The 21523-nt window shown below is 46.6% G+C and overlaps 1 protein-coding gene across 1 annotated transcript in view; it reads left to right on the top strand.

The window, feature by feature from the left end:
• Positions 1–21523, top strand: part of LOC140407752 (desmin-like) — a 293366-nt gene that overhangs the window by 158066 nt on the left and 113777 nt on the right. The gene's annotated exons all lie outside the window — the stretch shown is intronic.

Below are 21523 nucleotides of genomic sequence, written 5' to 3'. Positions count from 1 at the left end.
TGTGTTGTGGACAATGGCTCTTTCAGAGGCTCAGAAGTTTTTGGGGGTGGAGACTGTCACACGTAGTACTTTACGGACAGAGATGAAAAGCAGACTGTTGGGTTTGGCAAAAACATTGCAGTTAACATTACCTGACAAAATGCGAAAAGATGAGGTAATTATGACGGTGGTTAAGCATTTAATGTTGCCTGAGATAGAGTTTGACACATGGGAAATGGAAAAAATTCAGTTGCAAATTAAACAAATGGAACATGAGAAAGAATTAAAGCGACTTGAATACAAAAGAGAGAGAGAGGGAAGAGATAGAGAGGAAAAGAAAAGCAGAGAGAAGAAAGAAACAAAGAAAGAGATAGCGAGGAATTGGAAAAAGAGAGAGTTTGAACTTCGGAAAATGGCTCTGAAACATGAAAATCAGTTTAAATTGGCAGATGCAAAGGGACACGTACAGTTGGAGGAGATGGATGAGGATAATGAGACAGAGCGTCATAGTCGAAGACGTGGTGGGAATCTATTTAAATATGTCAAAGCATTGCCAAGGTTTGACGCGAAGGAGGTAGAAGCCTTTTTCATTTCATTTGAGAAGGTAGCTAAACAGATGCAATGGCCACAGGACATGTGGGTATTACTGATTCAAACAAAGCTGGTAGGTAGGGCTAGTGAAGTGTTTGCATCACTACCGGAGGAGGTATCTGGAACATATGAGGAGGTGAAGAAATCCATCTTAAGTGATATGAGCTAGTGCCTGAAGCTTACAGACAAAGGTTTAGAAATTTAAGGAAAGAATTTGGTCAAACATACATGGAATTTGAAAGGCTCAAACAGAGTAATTTTGATAGGTGGATAAGGGCTTTGAAAATAGACCAAGCGTATGAAGATCTCAGAGAAACTATACTTTTGGAGGAGTTTAAAAATTCAATTCCTGATGTAGTGAGAACTCATGTGGAAGAACAGAGGGTTAAAACTGTGAGATTAGCAGCGGAAATGGTAGATGATTATGAATTAGTTCATAAATCAAAGATTGGTTTCCAACATCAGTTTCAGCCGGTGAGGGATAGAAACAAAAACAAAGAACAAAGAACAAAGAAATGTACAGCACAGGAACAGGCCCTTCGGCCCTCCAAGCCCGTGCCGACCATACTGCCCGACTAAACTACAATCTTCTACACTTCCTGGGTCCGTATCCTTCTATTCCCATCCTATTCATATATTTGTCAAGATGCCCCTTAAATGTCCCTATCGTCCCTGCCTCCACTACCTCCTCCGGTAGTGAGTTCCAGGCACCCACTACCCTCTGCGTAAAAAACTTGCCTCGTACATCTACTCTAAACTTTGCCCCTCTCACCTTAAACCTATGCCCCCTAGTAATTGACCCCTCTACCCTGGGGAAAAGCCTCTGACTATCCACTCTGTCTATGCCCCTCATAATTTTGTATACCTCTATCAGGTCGCCCCTCAACCTCCTTCGTTCCAGTGAGAACAAACCGAGTTTATTCAATCGCTCCTCATAGCTTATGCCCTCCATACCAGGCAACATTCTGGTAAATCTCTTCTGCACCCTCTCTAAAGCCTCCACATCCTTCTGGTAGTGTGGCGACCAGAATTGAACACTATACTCCAAGTGTGGCCTAACTAAGGTTCTATACAGCTGCAACATGACTTGCCAATTCTTATACTCAATGCCCCGGCCAATGAAGGCAAGCATGCCGTATGCCTTCTTGACTACCTTCTCCACCTGTGTAGCCCCTTTCAGTGATCTGTGGACCTGTACTCCTAGATCTCTTTGACTTTCAATACTCTTGAGGGTTCTACCATTCACTGTATATTCCCTACCTGCATTAGCCCTTCCAAAATGCATTACCTCACATTTGTCCAGGTTAAACTCCATCTGCCATCTCTCCGCCCAAGTCTCCAGACAATCTAAATCCTGCTGTATCCTCAGACAGTCCTCATCGCTATCCGCAATTCCACCAACCTTTGTGTCGTCTGCAAACTTACTAATCAGACCAGTTACATTTTCCTCCAAATCATTTATATATACTACAAAGAGCAAAGGTCCCAGCACTGATCCCTGTGGAACACCACTGGTCACAGCCCTCCAATTAGAAAAGCATCCCTCCATTGCTACCCTCTGCCTTCTATGGCCTAGCCAGTTCTGTATCCACCTTGCCAGTTCACCCCTGATCCCGTGTGACTTCACCTTTTGTACTAGTCTACCATGAGGGACCTTGTCAAAGGCCTTACTGAAGTCCATATAGACAACATCTACTGCCCTACCTGCATCAATCATCTTAGTGACCTCCTCGAAAAACTCTATCAAGTTAGTGAGACACGACCTCCCCTTCACAAAACCGTGCTGCCTCTCACTAATACGTCCATTTGCTTCCAAATGGGAGTAGATCCTGTCTCGAAGAATTCTCTCCAGTAATTTCCCTACCACTGAAGTAAGGCTCACCGGCCTGTAGTTCCCGGGATTATCCCTGCCACCCTTCTTAAACAGAGGAACAACATTGGCTATTCTCCAGTCCTCCGGGACATCCCCTGAAGACAGCGAGGATCCAAAGATTTCTGTCAAGGCCTCAGCAATTTCCTCTCCAGCCTCCTTCAGTATTCTGGGGTAGATCCCATCCGGCCCTGGGGACTTATCTACCTTAATATTTTTTAAGACACCCAACACCTCGTCTTTTTGGATCACAATGTGACCCAGGCTATCTACACCCCCTTCTCCAGACTCAACATCTACCAATTCCTTCTCTTTGGTGAATACTGATGCAAAGTATTCATTTAGTACCTCGCCCATTTCCTCTGGCTCCACACATAGATTCCCTTGCCTATCCTTCAGTGGGCCAACCCTTTCCCTGGCTACCCTCTTGCTTTTTATGTAAGTGTAAAAAGCCTTGGGATTTTCCTTAACCCTATTTGCCAATGACTTTTCATGACCCCTTCTAGCCCTCCTGACTCCCTGCTTAAGTTCCTTCCTACTTTCCTTATATGCCACACAGGCTTCGTCTGTTCCCAGCCTTTTAGCCCTGACAAATGCCTCCTTTTTCTTTTTGACGAGGCCTACAATATCATTCGTCATCCAAGGTTCCCGAAAATTGCCGTATTTGTCTTTCTTCCTCACAGGAACATGCCTGTCCTGTATTCCTATCAACTGACACTTGAAAGCCTCCCACATGTCAGATGTTGATTTGCCCTCAAACATCCGCCCCCAATCTATGCTCTTCAGTTCCCGCCTAATATTGTTATAATTAGCCTTCCCCCAATTTAGCACATTCATCCTCGGACCACTCTTATCCTTGTCCACCAGTACTTTAAAACTTACTGAATTGTGGTCACTGTTACCGAAATGCTCCCCTACTGAAACATCTACCACCTGGCCGGGCTCATTCCCCAATACCAGGTCCAGTACCGCCTCTTCCCTAGTTGGACTGTTTACATATTGTTTTAAGAAGCCCTCCTGGATGCTCCTTACAAACTCTGCCCCGTCTAAGCCCCTGGCACTAAGTGAGTCCCAGTCAATATTGGGGAAGTTGAAGTCTCCCATCACCACAACCCTGTTGTTTTTACTCTTTTCCAAAATCTGTCTACCTATCTGCTCCTCTATCTCCCGCTGGCTGTTGGGAGGCCTGTAGTATACCCCCAACATTGTGACTGCACCCTTCTTATTCCTGATCTCTACCCATATAGCCTCACTGCCCTCTGAGGTGTCCTCTCGCTGTATAGCTGTGATACTCTCCTGAACAAGTAGCGCAACTCCGCCTCCCCTTTTACATCCCCCTCTATCCCGCCTGAAACATCTAAAACCTGGAACGTTTAGCTGCCAATCCTGCCCTTCCCTCAACCAGGTCTCTGTAATGGCAACAACATCATAGTTCCAAGTAGTAATCCAAGCTCTAAGTTCATCTGCCTTACCCGTAATGCTCCTTGCATTAAAACATATGCACTTCAGGCCACCAGACCCGCTGTGTTCAGCAACTTCTCCCCGTCTGCTCTGCCTCAGAGCCACACTGTCCATATTCCCTAGTTCTCCCTCAACGCTCTCACCTTCTGACCTATTGCTCCCGTGCCCACCCCCCTGCCATACTAGTTTAAACCCTCCCGTGTGACACTAGCAAATCTCGCGGCCAGGATATTTATGCCTCTCCGGTTTAGATGCAACCCGTCCATCTTATACAGGTCACACCTGCCCCGGAAGAGCTCCCAGTGGTCCAGATAACCGAAACCCTCCCTTCTACACCAGCTGTTTAGCCACGTGTTTGTCTGCTCTATCTTCCTATTTCTAGCCTCACTGGCACGTGGCACAGGGAGTAATCCCGAGATTACAACCCTCGAGGTCCTGTCTTTTAACTTTCTGCCTAGCTCCCTGAACTCCTGCTGCAGGACCTCATGCCTCTTCCTGCCTATGTCGTTAGTACCAATATGTACAACGACCTCTACCTGTTTGCCCTCCCCCTTCAGGATTCCCTCTACCCGTTCGGAGACATCCTGGACCCTGGCACCAGGGAGGCAACATACCATCCTGGAGTCTCTTTCACGTCCACAGAAGCGCCTATCTGTTCCCCTGACTATAGAGTCCCCTATAACTATTACTCTTCTGCGCTTTGACCCTCCCTTCTGAACATCAGAGCCAGCCGTGGTGCCACTGCTCTGGCTGCTGCTGTTTTCCCCTGATAGGCTATCCCCCCCGACAGTATCCAAAGGGGTATACCTGTTCGAGAGGGGGACAACCACAGGGGATTCCTGCACTGACTGCCTGCCCTTTCTGGTGGTCACCCATTTCTCTGCCTGCACCTTGGGTGTGACCACACTTACATAACTGCGATCTATGACGCTTTCCGCCACCTGCATGCTCCTAAGTGCATCCAATTGCTGCTCCAACCGAACCATGCGGTCTGTGAGGAGCTGCAGTTGGGTGCACTTTCTGCAGATGAAGCCATCCAGGACGCTGGAAGCCTCCCGGACCTGCCACATCTCACAGTCAGAGCACAGCACCCCTCTAACTGACATTGCGTCAATTAATTAAAATTAAAATTTGTCTTTTTTTTTAATAAATACTTTTTTTTTTTTAAATTACAAAGTTACTGTCAACTATCTGTTTCCTAGCACTAGATTTCTAATAGAAATGCGATAGCTAACTATAATATCCTCCGATCTCTGGCTTAGATATCCTCTAAATTATAATTAAGTTATTATGTTTAATTAGTTCCCAAATAGTCAAAAAAATTTAGGTTAGAATCCCAACCAGCCACTCAGGTCACAGCTTTTCTGTCCCCCCCGACACACACAATTTGAAAAAAGGTATAAAAGTAAAAATCACTTGCTTACCTTCTGAGATGTTCTCAGGTTCTCTCGCTGACAGAGACTGCTCCTCCACCTCCAATCCTTGGCCTGCACAATGCTAATAATATATAATATAATATGGCACTTACCTTACACCAATGGGTCTTATTATTAGGTTAGAGGAGGAGGGTGGGTGGGAGACACTACACGTGTAGTGTCTCGGGTTTCCTCTCCACCAGAATTTATTGGGGGGGGGGGACTTGCCAGAGGTCGAACTTCCGGTTCCCGCCGAAATCCAAAGGGCTGCTCCTGTAAAGGTAAGGTTTTTAAACTCACTACTCACCTCCAAGAAGGCCCCTGCGCACCGCTGCCGCCGAAATCCAATGGGCTGCTCCTGTAAAGGTAAGAGCTTTTAAACTAACTACTCACCTCCCAGAAGGCCCCTGCGCACCGCTGCCTCCGAAATCCAATGGGCTGCTCCTGTAAAGGTAAGAGCTTTTAAACTAACTACTCACCTCCCAGAAGGCCCCTGCGCACCGCTGCCGCCGAAATCCAAAGGGCTGCTCCTGTAAAGGTAAGGTTTTTAAACTCACTACTCACCTCCAAGAAGGCCCCTGCGCACCGCTGCCTCCGAAATCCAATGGGCTGCTCCTGTAAAGGTAAGAGCTTTTAAACTAACTACTCACCTCCCAGAAGGCCCCTGCGCACCGCTGCCGCCGAAATCCAAAGGGCTGCTCCTGTAAAGGTAAGAGCTTTTAAACTAACTACTCACCTCCCAGAAGGCCCCTGCGCACCGCTGCCGCCGAAATCCAAAGGGCTGCTCCTGTAAAGGTAAGGTTTTTAAACTCACTACTCACCTCCAAGAAGGCCCCTGCGCACCGCTGCCGCCGAAATCCAATGGGCTGCTCCTGTAAAGGTAAGAGCTTTTAAACTAACTACTCACCTCCCAGAAGGCCCCTGCGCACCGCTGCCGCCGAAATCCAAAGGGCTGCTCCTGTAAAGGTAAGAGCTTTTAAACTAACTACTCACCTCCCAGAAGGCCCCTGCGCACCGCTGCCGCCGAAATCCAAAGGGCTGCTCCTGTAAAGGTAAGGTTTTTAAACTCACTACTCACCTCCAAGAAGGCCCCTGCGCACCGCTGCCGCCGAAATCCAATGGGCTGCTCCTGTAAAGGTAAGAGCTTTTAAACTAACTACTCACCTCCCAGAAGGCCCCTGCGCACCGCTGCCGCCGAAATCCAATGGGCTGCTCCTGTAAAGGTAAGAGCTTTTAAACTAACTACTCACCTCCCAGAAGGCCCCTGCGCACCGCTGCCGCCGAAATCCAAAGGGCTGCTCCTGTAAAGGTAAGAGCTTTTAAACTAACTACTCACCTCCCAGAAGGCCCCTGCGCACCGCTGCCGCCGAAATCCAAAGGGCTGCTCCTGTAAAGGTAAGGTTTTTAAACTCACTACTCACCTCCAAGAAGGCCCCTGCGCACCGCTGCCGCCGAAATCCAATGGGGACATAAGAAATACTCAAGTGGTAAAGGTGATCTGATGGGAGACAATAAGGAGAGTGTACCTCAGATTAAAAAATCAATCCAGGAGGGTGGAAAAGAAATGAAAAGTTTCAAATGTTTTCACTGTAATAAACTAGGCCATGTAAAGTCACAGTGTTGGTGGTTGAAGAAAAGCACTGGGAAGGCTGATATGGTAAAACAGGATAAGACAGTGGGGTTTGTTAGAGTGGTAAAGGAAAGCCCAAGGGAAGCGAAGGAGATGCAAACGATTGTACAGCCTGTTCAAGATGTAATTGTTAAGAAGGTGCCAGATGTATTTAAATAATTTACTTGTGTGGGCAAAGGTTACTCGTGTATCAGGAGGAGCAGGTAAATAAGTTAAAATTTTAAGAGATACAGGGACTAGTCAATTTTTAATGGCAAGAGATGAGGAATTATGTAATTTGGGAAGAATGTTGCCAGAAAAGGTGGTGATATGTGGAATTCAGGGTGAGAGGAGTAGCGTTCCATTATATAAGGTAAGGTTGGAAAGTCCAGTGAAGAGTGGTGAAGTGGTAGTAGGAGTAATAGATAAACTATCTTGTCCAGGAGTATAGTTTATCTTGGGTAATGATATAGCTGGATCGCAGGTGGGAGTGATGCCTACTGTGGTTGATAAGCCAGTGGAAAATCAGACAACTGAAGGGTTGAAGGACAACTATCCTGGGATTTGTTCGGATTGTCTAGTAACAAAATCGCAAAGTCACAGGTTAAGACAAGAGGAGAAATCAAAGAGTGAAGATGAAGTTGAAGTGCAATTATCAGAAACGATTTTTGATCAAATGGTTGAAAAGAACAAGAACAGGTGGAGGATGAGGCGGATATTTTTAGTTCAGGAAAATTGGCGGAGTTACGACAGAAATATGTCGAAATAAAACGGATATATCGGAAAGCATATACGGAAGAGGAATCTGAGAGTATACCAGAGTGTTATACCGAAAAATGTGGTCTTGATGAGAAAATGGAGACCTGTACATATGCAGGCGGATGAAAAGTGGGCAGAAGTTCATCAAGTCGTATTGCCGGTAGGGTATAGAAAGGAGGTATTGCGAGTTGCACATGAGGTACCAGTGGGAGGTCATTTGGGAATAAGGAAAACTCAAGCTAAAATCCAGAAACATTTTTATTGGCCTGGACTACATAAAGATGTAGTTACATTTTGTCAATACTGTCACACATGTCAAGTGATAGGGAAACCTCAAGCAGTGATAAAACCAGCGCCCTTAATACCCATTCCAGCATTTGAGGAAACTTTTACGAGGGTCATAATTGATTGTGTAGGACCGCTTCCTAAAACAAAAAGTGGGAATCAGTATCTTTTGACTATAATCGATCTGTCTACTAGGTTTCCAGAGGCCGTTCCAGTACATAATATTACAGCTAAAAGGATTGTGGAGGAGTTACTTAAATTCTTTACTGGATATGGACTACCCACAGGGATTCAATCGGATCAAGGATCAAATTTTACTTTAAAGTTATTCAAAGAAGTTATGGATAGCTTAGGAATAAAACAATTTAAATCAACTGCGTACCATCCAGAATCGCAGGGAGCGTTAGAAAGGTGGCATCAGACATTAAAGACAATGTTGAGGGCGTATTGTCAAGATTATCCAGAGGATTGGGATAAAGGAATTCCATTCGTATTGTTTGCAATTAGGGATGCACCTAATGAGTCAACCAAATTTAGTCCTTTTGAACTAATTTTTGGTCATGAGGTAAGAGGACCACTTAAATTGATAAAGGAAAAATTGGTGGGTGTGAAATTGGAAATTACACTATGGATTACGTGTCAAATTTTAGGGAACGATTAAATAGAGCAGGTGAATTGGCTAGACAACATTTGAAAGTTTCACAAAATGTGATGAAACGGGTAGCGGACAAGAAATCCAAAGTTCGTTGTTTTGCCAGTGGGGATAAAGTTTTAGTGTTGTTACCAGTGGTAGGTGAGCCTTTAAAAGCTAGATTTTGCGGACCGTACCAGATTGAAAGGAAATTAAGTGAGGTGAATTATGTGGTAAAACACCAGATTTTGGTGATTTTGAAGACTCACTGAATGTGTCATGTGAAGATGCTTAAAAGGTACTTTGAAAGGGAAGGAGAGAAAAAGGAGGTTTTAATGATTCTAACTCAAAGTGATGAACAAAATCCAGATGACTGTGAATTTGACATACCTCAAATTAAATTGGAAAATAAGGATGTTCTTAAAAATTGGGATGAATTATTAAGTTACCTTCCAGAGGAAAACCGAACTGACCGGAAAGAATAATTGATATCACATGGGCAAGTTTGTAGAGATAAATTGGGAAGTACTAAAATGGCTCTACATGATGTAGATGTGGGAAATGCTGTTCCGATCAAATAACATCCATATAGACTTAACCCTTTAAAATTGGCATAGGTTAACAAAGAGATTGAGAGTATGCTTACAAATGGCATAATTGAAGTGGGTTGCAGCCAATGGAGCTCACCCATAGTGATGGTATTTAAACCAGACGGTACCCAACGGTTGTGTGTGGACTATTGAAAGGGGAATGCAGTTACAAGAACGGACTCTTACCCTATCCCACGTTTGAAGGATTGCATTGAGAAACTGGGACAATCTGCTTTTATTTCCAACGTCCAGACATGGAAGGAACATTTAAAACATCGAATGGAGTTCTTTGATCGACTTCTGGAGGTGGGTTTGGTGATGAACCTAGCCGAAAGTGAATTTGGAGAAGCCCAATTCACTTTCCTTGCGGAGTTTCCGATACCATCAAGACGAAGGGAAATAATGCGATCTCCTAGCATGAATGAATTTGATCGAACAGTTGTGCAAATGTTTTGTGGCGTGATTACTCCACTGATGGAATTGCTGAAGAAACATAAAAAATGTAAATGGACAGCTGACTTTCAACAGGCATTTGGTTGCCTGAAAGCTGTGGTAACCAATGTTCCTATATTCGAGAATTGCAAGGGACTCTGTGGTCAGATTGAACTAATGTATCTGATTCTAAAGAGAAATGCCAAGGAGTAGAGGACTGGATGGATCATGCAGAGACTTTGTTCAAAGAGACTCAATCGAGAAGGATTTCGGTTGGAGGAAGAAGAACAAAGAAAAATGGACTATATTATTATACCTGTTTGCGTGTGGGTTTTTTTTAAACGAAAATGTATATTTACTGTGTGCATTTCTTAGTGGATGGTGCAAAAGTGAAAAATGAAACCATCTTGAAGTTGATGGTTTAGTTTTTTTCTTGGGGGAGGTGTCATGTGAGAGTACCTTTAAGACATGGATGTTTAAGCAATGTATCTTTAAGAAAACAGTGATGTCAGAGTGGGTGGAGCTGAGCTTGGCAGCCATTTTGAAGTTTCAGTTTGGAGGAAAAGAGCTTGGGGAGTGTCTGTGTCTTGCAGTGAGCTGGATTTGCCGTGATCTCTGCCATGAAAGACTATCTCTGGATCATTTGGGTGATTTAAACTCATAAAAGTAAAGCCTTTAACCTGATGTGATTCTGTTTAAAGGTGTTAAGTCTCTTGGAAGTTTGAAGGAACAATTTGAGGAATTATTTACTGTTGTAATATTTTCGGAGTTATCTTTGAAGTAAGGGGTGTTAAGAGCTCCAATGTTTATTTAAGATGTTAAGTTGAGTTCATGGAATAAACATTGTTTTGTGTTTAAAAACCCATGTGTCCATAATTGTAATCACACACCTAGGGAACAGACCGCGTGCTTGGAAAAGCAAAGCTATTGAATGTCAAGGGGCGGTGGTTAGATCCTTTCTTGTCAGAGATGGTCTTTGCCTGGCACTTGAGTGGCACAAATGTAACTTGCCACTTGTCAGCACAAGCCTGAATATTGGATTGGATTGGATTGGATTTGTTTATTGTCACGTGTACCGAGGTACAGTGAAAAATATTTTTCTGCGAGCAGCTCAACGGATCATTAAGTACATGAGAAGAAAAGGGAATAAAAGAAAATATATAATAGGGAAACACAACATATACAATGTAACTACATAAGTACCGGCATCGGATGAAGCATACAGGGTGTAGTGTTAATGAAGTCAGTCCATAAGAGGGTCATTTCGGAGTCTGATGACAGTGGGGAAGAAGCTGTTTTTGAGTCTGTTCGTGCGTGTTCTCAGACTTCTGTATCTCCTGCCCAATGAAAGAAGTTGGAAGAGTGAGTAAGCCGGGTGGGAGGGATCTTTGATTATACTGCCCGCTTTCCCCAGGCAGCGGGAGGTGTAGATGGAGTCAATGGATGGGAGGCAGGTTTGTGTGATGGACTGGGCGGTGTTCACAGCTCTCTGAAGTTTCTTGCGGTCCTGGGCCGAGCAGTTGCCATACCAGGCTGTGATGCAGCCTGATAGGATGCTTTCTATGGTGCATCTGTAAAAGTTGGTAAGAGTCAATGTGGACATGCCGAATTTCCTTAGTTTCCTGAGGAAGTATAGGCGCTGTTGTGCTTTCTTGGTGGTAGCATCGACGTGGGTGGACCAGGACAGATTTTTGGAGATGTGCACCCCTAGGAATTTGAAACTGCTAAACATCTCCACCTCGGCCCCGTTGATGCTGACAGGGGTGTGTACAGTACTTTGCTATCTGAAGTCAATTACCAGCTCTTTAGTTTTGCTGGCATTGAGGGAGAGATTGTTGTTGCTACACCACTCCACTAGGTTCTCTATCTCCCTCCTGTATTCGGACTCATCGTTATTCGAGATCCCACCCACTATGGTCGTATCATCAGCAAACTTGTAGATGGAATTGGAACCAAGTTTTGCCACGCAGTCGTGTGTGTACAGGGAGTAGAGTAGGGGACTAAGTATGCAGCCTTGCAGGGCGCCGGTGTTGAGGATTATTGTGGAGGAAGTGTTGTTGTTCATACTGATTGTGGTCTGTTGGTCAGAAAATCGAGGATCCAGTTGCAGAGTGGGGAGCCAAGTCCTAGGTTTTGGTGCTTTGATATGTGCTTGGCTGGGATTATGGTGTTGAAGGCAGAGCTGTAGTCAATAAATAAGAGTCTAATGTAGGAGTCCTTGTTTTCGAGATGCTCTCGGGATGAGTGTAGGGCCAGGGAAATGGTGTCTGATGTGGACCGGTTGCAGTGGTATGCGAATTGCAGTGGATCAAGGCGTTCTGGGAGTATGGAGGTGATGGAGGATATTGTCCAGGTCTTGCTGCATTTGGACACGGACTGCTTCATTATCTGAGATGTCGCGAATGGTGCTGAACATGTGCAGTCATCCACAAACATCCCCACTTCGGACCTTATGATCGAAGGGTTGTCATTGATGAAGCAACTGAAGATGGTTGGGCCTCGTACTCTACCCTCAGGAACTCCTGCAGTTATGTCCTGGAGCTGAGATGATTGACCTCCAACCACCACAACCATCTTCCTTTGTGCCAGGTATGACTCCAACCAGCGGAGAGTTTTCCCCCTGATTCCCATTGACTCCAGTTTAGTTAGGGCTCCTTGATGTCATACTTGATCAAATGCTGCCTTGATGTGAAGGGCAGTCACTCTCACCTCATCTCTGGCATTCCGTCCATGTTTGAACCAAGGCTGTAATGGGTTCAGGAGATGAGTAACCCTTGCGGGACCCAAACTGAGCGTCCGTCATCAGGTTATTGCTGAGTAAGTGTTGTTTGACAGCACTGTTGATGACTCCTTACATCATTTTGCTGATGATGGAGAGTAGACTGATGGGATGGTAATTGGCTGGGTTGGGTTTCTTGTGTACTGGACATACCTGGGCAATTTTCCGCATTGCCGGGTAGATGCCAGTGTTGGAGCTGCACTGGAACAGCTTGGCTAGGGGTGTGACAAGTTCTGGAGCACAGGTCTTCAGTACTATTACCGGGATTTTGTCAGGGTCCATAGCCTTTGCAGTATCCAGTGCCTTCAGCCGTCTCTTAATATCACGTGGAGTGAATCGTATTGACTGATGACTGACATCTGTGATGCTGGGGGCCTCCGGAGCAGATCGAGATGAATCATCCACTCGGGTCTTCTTGCTGAAGATTGTGGTGAATGCTTCAGCCTTGTCTTTTGCACATATATGATGGGCTCCTCCATCATTGAGGATGGGGATTTTATTGTAGCCTCCTTCCATAGTGAGTTGTTTAATTGTCACCACCATTCACGGCTGGATGTGGCAGGACTAGAGATTAGTTTGGGGGCTGGATTTTCCGCCCCGCCGAGCCACAATTCTGTCTCAACCCGCCGGCGGGATTCTACGTTACAAAGAACAAAGAACAAAGAAATGTACAGCACAGGAACAGGCCCTTCGGCCCTCCAAGCCCGTGCCGACCATACTGCCCGACTAAACTACAATCTTCTACACTTCCTGGGTCCGTATCCTTCTATTCCCATCCTATTCATATATTTGTCAAGATGCCCCTTAAATGTCCCTATCGTCCCTGCTTCCACTACCTCCTCCGGTAGCGAGTTCCAGGCACCCACTACCCTCTGCGTAAAAAACTTGCCTCGTACATCTACTCTAAACCTTGCCCCTCTCACCTTAAACCTATGCCCCCTAGTAATTGACCCCTCTACCCTGGGGAAAAGCCTCTGACTATCCACTCTGTCTATGCCCCTCATAATTTTGTATACCTCTATCAGGTCGCCCCTCAACCTCCTTCGTTCCAGTGAGAACAAACCGAGTTTATTCAATCGCTCCTCATAGCTTATGCCCTCCATACCAGGCAACATTCTGGTAAATCTCTTCTGCACCCTCTCTAAAGCCTCCACATCCTTCTGGTAGTGTGGCAACCAGAATTGAACACTATACTCCAAGTGTGGCCTAACTAAGGTTCTATACAGCTGCAACATGACTTGCCAATTCTTATACTCAATGCCCCGGCCAATGAAGGCAAGCATGCCGTATGCCTTCTTGACTACCTTCTCCACCTGTGTTGCCCCTTTCAATGACCTGTGGACCTGTACTCTTAGATCTCTTTGACTTTCAATACTCTTGAGGGTTCTACCATTCACTGTATATTCCCTACCTGCATTAGCCCTTCCAAAATGCATTACCTCACATTTAGAACATAGAACATAGAACATAGAACAATACAGCGCAGTACAGGCCCTTCGGCCCACGATGTTGCACCGAAACAAAAGCCATCTAACCTACACTGTGCCATTATCATCCATATGTTTATCCAATAAACTTTTAAATGCCCTCAATGTTGGCGAGTTCACTACTGTAGCAGGTAGGGCATTCCACGGCCTCACTACTCTTTGCGTAAAGAACCTACCTCTGACCTCTGTCCTATATCTATTACCCCTCAGTTTAAAGTTATGTCCCCTCGTGCCAGCCATATCCATCCGCGGGAGAAGGCTCTCACTGTCCACCCTATCCAACCCCCTGATCATTTTGTATGCCTCTATTAAGTCTCCTCTTAACCTTCTTCTCTCCAACGAAAACAACCTCAAGTCCGTCAGCCTTTCCTCATAAGATTTTCCCTCCATACCAGGCAACATCCTGGTAAATCTCCTCTGCACCCGCTCCAAAGCCTCCACGTCCTTCCTATAATGCGGTGACCAGAACTGTACGCAATACTCCAAATGCGGCCGGACCAGAGTTCTGTACAGCTGCAACATGACCTCCCGACTCCGGAACTCAATCCCTCTACCAATAAAGGCCAACACTCCATAGGCCTTCTTCACAACCCTATCAACCTGGGTGGCAACTTTCAGGGATCTATGTACATGGACACCTAGATCCCTCTGCTCAGCCACACTTTCAAGAACTTTACCATTAGCCAAATATTCCGCATTCCTGTTATTCCTTCCAAAGTGAATCACCTCACACTTCTCTACATTAAACTCCATTTGCCACCTCTCAGCCCAGCTCTGCAGCTTATCTATATCCCTCTGTAACCTGCTACATCCTTCCACACTATCGACAACACCACCGACTTTAGTATCATCTGCAAATTTACTCACCCACCCTTCTGTGCCTTCCTCTAGGTCATTGATAAAAATGACAAACAGCAACGGCCCCAGAACAGATCCTTGTGGTACTCCACTTGTGACTGTACTCCATTCTGAACATTTCCCATCAACCACCACCCTCTGTCTTCTTTCAGCTAGCCAATTTCTGATCCACATCTCTAAATCACCCTCAGTCCCCAGCCTCCGTATTTTTTGCAATAGCCTACCGTGGGGAACCTTATCAAACGCTTTGCTGAAATCCATATACACCACATCAACTGCTCTACCCTCGTCTACCTGTCCGGATTAAACTCCATCTGCCATCTCTCCGCCCAAGTCTCCAGACAATCTAAATCCTGCTGTATCCTCAGACAGTCCTCATCGCTATCCGCAATTCCACCAACCTTTGTGTCGTCTGCAAACTTACTAATCAGACCAGTTACATTTTCCTCCAAATCATTTATATATACTACAAAGAGCAAAGGTCCCAGCACTGATCCCTGTGGAACACCACTGGTCACAGCCCTCCAATTAGAAAAGCATCCCTCCATTGCTACCCTCTGCCTTCTATGGCCTAGCCAGTTCTGTATCCACCTTGCCAGTTCACCCCTGATCCCGTGTGACTTCACCTTTTGTACTAGTCTACCATGAGGGACCTTGTCAAAGGCCTTACTGAAGTCCATATAGACAACATCTACTGCCCTAACATCCCCAGCCGGTCAATGGGGTTTCCCTTTGTGGGGCAGCCCCACGCCGTCGGGGAACTCCCGGGCACCGGTAGAATGGAGCATCCCATCGGAGAATCCCACCCCTGATGTTTTAATTGTGGGATCGCTTAGCTCTGTCTATTATTTGCTGCTTTAACATATATATGGGTGGAGTGGAGGTCTTTATTTGAGATCTTGGATAGGTTTGGCCCGAGGTTTGTGGCGCTTATGATATGTAGCTCCTGTGGCAAGCGTATGTACAAATGGTATGAGTTCACGGAGTTTTGTGCTGCAGAGGGAAACAAAATAGGGGTGGCCACTGTCGCCGCTGTTGCTCGTGCTGTCGATTGAGCCTTGGCGATGGCCCTTAAGGGGTCTATGAAGTGGCAAGGGATTGTGAGCAGGGAACACCAGATGTCCTTGTACGCGGATGACCCGTTGTTTGTTGGATCCGTTCGAGTATGGGTAGGATCATGGGTATATTGGAGAGGTATAAATTATATATATACCTTCTCTAGGTATAAGTTAAATGTCAGAAAGACCGAGGTGCTTCCGGTGAATGCAGCAGGGCGGGGGCCAACTTAGTGATGTTGCCATTTAAGGTAGCTAGGGAAAGATTCAGGTACTTGGGGATTCAGCTGACGAGGGAATGGACTACGCTGTGCAGGTGGAATTTGACAACGTTGGTGAAGGAAATATGGGGGGATTTTAATAGATGGGATACATTACCCCTGACACTGGCAGGGAGGGTGCAGGTTGTTAAAATGAATGTGCTGCCAAGGTTCCTGTTAGTCTTCCAGACCCTCCCGATTTTTCTCTCGAAGGCCTTCTTCCGAAAATTGGAGACAGTGATTTTGGAGTTGAGATGGGTGGGAAAGGTGCCGAGGGTCAAGAGGTCCTGCTACGGAGGCAGAGGCAGAAAGGGGTGTTGGCACTCCTGAACCTGCTGCACTACTAGCGAATGTGGAGAAGGTGAGGCGATGGGGTGTGTGTGTGTGTGGGGTTGGGGGTGGAGGGGCAGGGGGTGGGGGGGGGGGGGGGGGGGGGGGGGGTTGCGGGTGCAGTGGGTCAAGATGGAGGAGTCCTGTAGGGGGACCCAGTCTGAGGGCTCTGGTGACAGCTCACACTAGCTCCGGGAAAGTATATGGGAAGCCTGGTGGTACAGTTGAAGGTTAGGCTGTGGAATCAACTGCGGAGACACTTTCAGTTGGCGGGGATGTCGGTGTTGACACCAAGTGCAGGAACCACAGGTTTAAGCCGGGGGAGATGGATGGGATGTGGAGCGAGACGGGACTGGTGAGAGTGAGAAACTTTTATTTGGAAGGGAAGTTTGCAGGTCTGGATGAATTGTGGGAGAGGTTGCTGAGGGAGAGTGAATTTAGATATATGCAGACGAGGGACTTTGCACGAAAGGAGTGGAGGACATTTCCCAAGTTGCCGGGGTACACCTTATTGGAGTAAATGCTGCTCCCAGATGAGTTGGGAGAGGGTAGGATTGGGAACATATATGGGTGGTTGGGAGGGGGGGTGCAAATGGTGAGGATCGAGAACAAACAGGGGGAAGAATTGGAGGGGGGAGGGAGGCCGGGGTTTGTGGTGCAAGGCGATGTGTCAGGTTGATTCAATCTCCTGCGCGAGGATGAGCTTGATTCAGTTCAAGGTGGTGCACAGGATACATCCAGGGTGAGGATGAGAGGATTCTTTCAAGGGGTGACTGATAAGTGCGAGAAGTGTGGGCACGGGCCAGTGGATCATGCACACATGTTCTGGGGTTGCGAGAAGCTGGAGAGTTGCTGGGAAGCATTGTTTGGGACGTTATCTAAAATTGTGGGAGTAGCCGTCAGGCCAGGCCCAATGGTGACGATCTTTGGGTTATCAGAAATGCCGGAACTGCTGTAGGGGAAGGGGGCCAATGTCGTGGCCTTCGCCTCTCTAATTGCCTGCTGAAGGATCTTGCAAAATTGAAGGTTGGATACGCCGCCGAGGGTGGCGGCCTGGCTGGGGGACCTGTGTGACTTTCTTCGGTTGGGAAAGATCAAATTTGAGTTGAGGGGGTCGGCCGAGGGCTTTGAGACACAGTGGGGGTTGTTCATGACAATGTTTGAGGAACTGTTCATCGCAAGGCGGGGGGGGGGGGATAGGGGGTAAAAGGGGTAAAAATTAAACATGTTTGGAATAAAATACATTTTATAAAAAAAGTAAGATAAAGTTAGCTAGAAAGAGCAGGCAGAAAGAGTGAGAAGATGGGTGAGGAACTGGGCACAGAATGAGTGAAGATGGAGTAGAGTTCCTGCATCGGGACATGCCTTCGAGCCCTAGTCACAACCGTACCCCCATCGCTTCTGTCATCTGAGAGTACCTTTAATAAATGGGTGTTTACTATTCAATTTCTGCTCTACCACACCTGTACAGTGGGCCGTGTGCTCCCCATACCACAATCTATTAAAAGTTGTGGGTCAGGTGAACTCCATGATACACTTTGGGATTCCCTAAACTCTGGCCGATAACACTTCCGACCAAACACTCAAGAAGCCCAGTGGTGGTAGCCACGCTCCGAAAGTTGTATCAAATGAGACAACACTTCGGCCTGACCGAAATGTCCACTGTGGCCCCCATCTGTAACAACCACAGGTCCACGCCCGCAACAATGGACCCCACCTTCAAAAGGTGGAGACAGGACGACGGGCCACTGACGGTGAGTGACATGTAAATAAATGACAAATTAGCGACCCTAGAAGAACTCACGGAGAGGTTCCAACTGCCTGACTCAATAATATAGATTATGGGCAGCACAGTGGCTTGCTCTGCTGCTTCACAGCGCCAGGGATCTGGATCCGATTCCTGGGTCACTGCCTGTGCGGAGTCTGCATGTTCTCCCTATGTCTGCGTGGGTTTCCTCCGGGTGCTCCGGTTTCTTCCCACAAGTCCTGAAAGACGTGCTTGTTAGGTGAATTGGACATTCTGAATTCTCCCTCAGTGTACCCGAACAGGCGCCGTAGTGTGGCGACTAGGGGATTTTCACATTAACTTCATTGCAGTGTTAATGTAAGCCTACTTGTAACACGAATAAAGACTATTGTTATTATTAAAGGGAACAAAATGAGGTATATACAGGCCAAAAACTTCCTCAGAAAGGAAACAATGACATACCCCAAGACACCAGGACACTCGATACTTGAGGAACGGTTGGATGTGGGCGACCTAGGGAAGGGGAACTGTGGGGACCTGTACAGATGACTCTTGGAAGAGGTACGCTTCCCCTTGGATGAGACAAGGGAAAAATGCGAGAAGAACTGGCCATAGAAGACGGGGGGGGGGGGGGGGGGGCGGCGACGGCGGCTCTGGATCGAAGCACTACACAGGGCAAACTCCACCTCCACATGCACAGGGCTGAGCCTAATGCAGCTAAGTTGGTGCACAGAGTGCACCGAACCAAAACCCGAATGAGCAGGTTTTTCCCGCAGTTGGAGGACAAGTAGTTCTAATAGTTCTAGGGATGTAGAGGAAAGGATGGCGAAGATGATTCTGGATATGAGCGAAAGTAACAGGGTAGTTATTATGGGAGACTTTAACTTTCCAAATATTGACTGGAAAAGATATAGTTCGAGTACAATAGATGGGTCGTTTTTTGTACAGTGTGTGCAGGAGGGTTTCCTGAAACAATATGTTGACAGGCCAACAAGAGGCGAGGCCACGTTGGATTTGGTTTTGGGTAATGAACCAGGCCAGGTGTTGGATTTGGAGGTAGGAGAGCACTTTGGGGACAGTGACCACAATTCGGTGACGTTTACGTGTTAATGATGGAAAGGGATAAGTATACACCGCAGGGCAAGAGTTATAGCTGGGGGAAGGGCAATTATGATGCCATTAGACGTGACTTGGGGGGGATAAGGTGGAGAAGTAGGCTGCAAGTGTTGGGCACACTGGATAAGTGGGGCTTGTTCAAGGATCAGCTACTGCGTGTTCTTGATAAGTATGTACCGGTCAGACAGGGAGGAAGGCGTCGAGCGAGGGAACCGTGGTTTACCAAGGAAGTGGAATCTCTTGTTAAGAGGAAGAAGGAGGCCTATGTGAAGATGAAGTGTGAAGTTTCGGTTGGGGCGATGGATAGTTACAAGGTAGCGAGGAAGGATCTAAAGAGAGAGCTAAGACGAGCAAGGAGGGGACATGAGAAGTATTTGGCAGGAAGGATCAAGGAAAACCCAAAAGCTTTCTATAGGTATGTCAGGAATAAGCGAATGACTAGGGAAAGAGTAGGACCAGTCAAGGACAGGGATGGGAAATTGTGTGTGGAGTCTGAAGAGATAGGCGAGATACTAAATGAATATTTTTCGTCAGTATTCACTCAGGAAAAAGATAATGTTGTGGAGGAGAATGCTGAGCCCCAGGCTAATAGAATAGATGGCATTGAGGTACGTAGGGAAGAGGTGTTGGCAATTCTGGACAGGCTGAAAATAGATAAGTCCCCGGGACCTGATGGGATTTATCCTAGGATTCTATGGGAGGCCAGGGAAGAGATTGCTGGACCTTTGGCTTTGATTTTTATGTCATCATTGGCTACAGGAATAGTGCCAGAGGACTGGAGGACAGCAAATGTGGTCCCTTTGTTCAAAAAGGGGAGCAGAGACAACCCCGGCAACTATAGACCGGTGAGCCTCACGTCTGTAGTGGGTAAAGTCTTGGAGGGGATTATAAGAGACAAGATTTATAATCATCTAGATAGGAATAATATGATCAGGGATAGTCAGCATGGCTTTGTGAAGGGTAGGTCATGCCTCACAAACCTTATTGAGTTCTTTGAGAAGGTGACTGAACAGGGAGACGAGGGTAGAGCAGTTGATGTGATGTATATGGATTTCAGCAAAGCGTTTGATAAGGTTCCCCACGGTAGGCTATTGCAAAAAATACGGAGGCTGGGGATTGAGGGTGATTTAGAGATGTGGATCAGAAATTGGCTAGCTGAAAGAAGACAGAGGGTGGTGGTTGATGGGAAATGTTAAGAATGGAGTACAGTCACAAGTGGAGTACCACAAGGATCTGTTCTGGGGCCGTTGCTGTTTGTCATTTTTATCAATGACCTAGAGGAAGGCGCAGAAGGGTGGGTGAGTAAATTTGCAGACGATACTAAAGTCGGTGGTGTTGTCGATAGTGTGGAAGGATGTAGCAGGTTACAGAGGGATATAGATAAGCTGCAGAGCTGGGCTGAGAGATGGCAAATGGAGTTTAATGTAGAGAAGTGTGAGGTGATTCACTTTGGAAGGAATAACAGGAATGCGGAATATTTGGCTAATGGTAAAGTTCTTGAAAGTGTGGATGAGCAGAGGGATATAGGTGTCCATGTACATAGATCCCTGAAAGTTGCCACCCAGGTTGATAGGGTTGTGAAGAAGGCCTATGGAGTGTTGGCCTTTATTGGTAGAGGGATTGAGTTCCGGAGTCGGGAGGTCATGTTGCAGCTGTACAGAACTCTGGTATGGCCGCATTTGGAGTATTGCGTACAGTTCTGGTCACCGCATTATAGGAAGGACGTGGAGGCTTTGGAGCGGGTGCAGAGGAGATTTACCAGGATGTTGCCTGGTATGGAGGGAAAATCTTATGAGGAAAGGCTGATGGACTTGAGGTTGTTTTCGTTGGAGAGAAGAAGGTTAAGAGGAGACTTAATAGAGGCATACAAAATGATCAGGGGGTTGGATAGGGTGGACAGTGAGAGCCTTCTCCCGCGGATGGATATGGCTGGCACGAGGGGACATAACTTTAAACTGAGGGGTAATAGATATAGGACAGAGGTCAGAGGTAGGTTCTTTACGCAAAGAGTAGTGAGGCCGTGGAATGCCCTACCTGCTACAGTAGTGAACTCGCCAACATTGAGGGCATTTAAAAGTTTATTGGATAAACATATGGATGATAATGGCATAGTGTAGGTTAGATGGCTTTTGTTTCGGTGCAACACCGTGGGCTGAAGGGCCTGTACTGCGCTGTATTGTTCTATGTTCTATGTTAAGTGCGAACGGTGCCAGGTAGGCCCGGCCATCCACACCCACATGTTCTGGGCCTGCCCCAGACTTGTCCGGTT

This window comes from Scyliorhinus torazame, chromosome 2 (assembly GCF_047496885.1).
Source record: "Scyliorhinus torazame isolate Kashiwa2021f chromosome 2, sScyTor2.1, whole genome shotgun sequence".
Lineage (NCBI taxonomy): Eukaryota > Metazoa > Chordata > Chondrichthyes > Carcharhiniformes > Scyliorhinidae > Scyliorhinus > Scyliorhinus torazame.
Note: the sequence above shows the minus strand (reverse complement) of the source record. Positions and strands in the feature narration are given on the sequence as shown.